Raw genomic sequence first — 774 nt, forward strand, 5'->3', positions numbered from 1 at the left:
ATAACTGAGCAGAAGATGAAAAATGCAGATGACCTTCACAGATCAGCCCACACCCTGTCAARGACCTACAGGCACCTTTCTGTCTCTCTGAGCCTTGGTATGCTTGTAGGTCCAACGACCATAGTATTTTAGCAGATGCTTGTCCAATCAAAATGGAAGCCACAGAGATAAACTGTCTTTAAAGAAAAATCAGTTCACTTGAAGCACATTGCAGGTGACCCACCTTATATTATCAGGAGATATTCAGTGGTTTTCCCAGTGTCCCAATTGCTTAGTCTAACCAGTGGCACAGCAAATACCTTCAGAAGCACATCCTGCTATTGAAGAAGTCAACGGGGCAAGCACCAATATCAGGATGACATAAAAAAGGCAGAGTGAATGAAGCACTACCATTGGAACTGTCCGTAGTGATGTAACGATCAAAACATCCTCATCACTTCTCAGCCTGTCCATTTGTTTTCATCAGAACGTCAAGAAATTTCTTTGGCTAGCAGACTTCGGAGAAAAGTGGCTTCAAATGGAACCGTAATATAGATGCAGTATTGTACCAAGTGTGCAATTTATAGTCATATTACATAATGAGTTTTGGTAACCTTACCAGGATCATGACTAAAGGACAGAGGAATCTCAAGCTACATATTTAACAAGAAGTACAGTGTTCAGTGTGGTCTTGACAGTCCATCAGACATAATCCTGATCCTTCTTTGTTCTCTATTGCATTTCATCATATCAATATAAAAGTGTTCAGATTTCACTTTTAAAAGACTTTGAACA

The sequence above is a fragment of the Malurus melanocephalus genome, unplaced genomic scaffold, assembly GCF_030028575.1.
Source record: "Malurus melanocephalus ecotype Western Australia unplaced genomic scaffold, MMel_1.1 scaffold_145, whole genome shotgun sequence".
Taxonomy (NCBI): Eukaryota; Metazoa; Chordata; class Aves; order Passeriformes; family Maluridae; genus Malurus; species Malurus melanocephalus.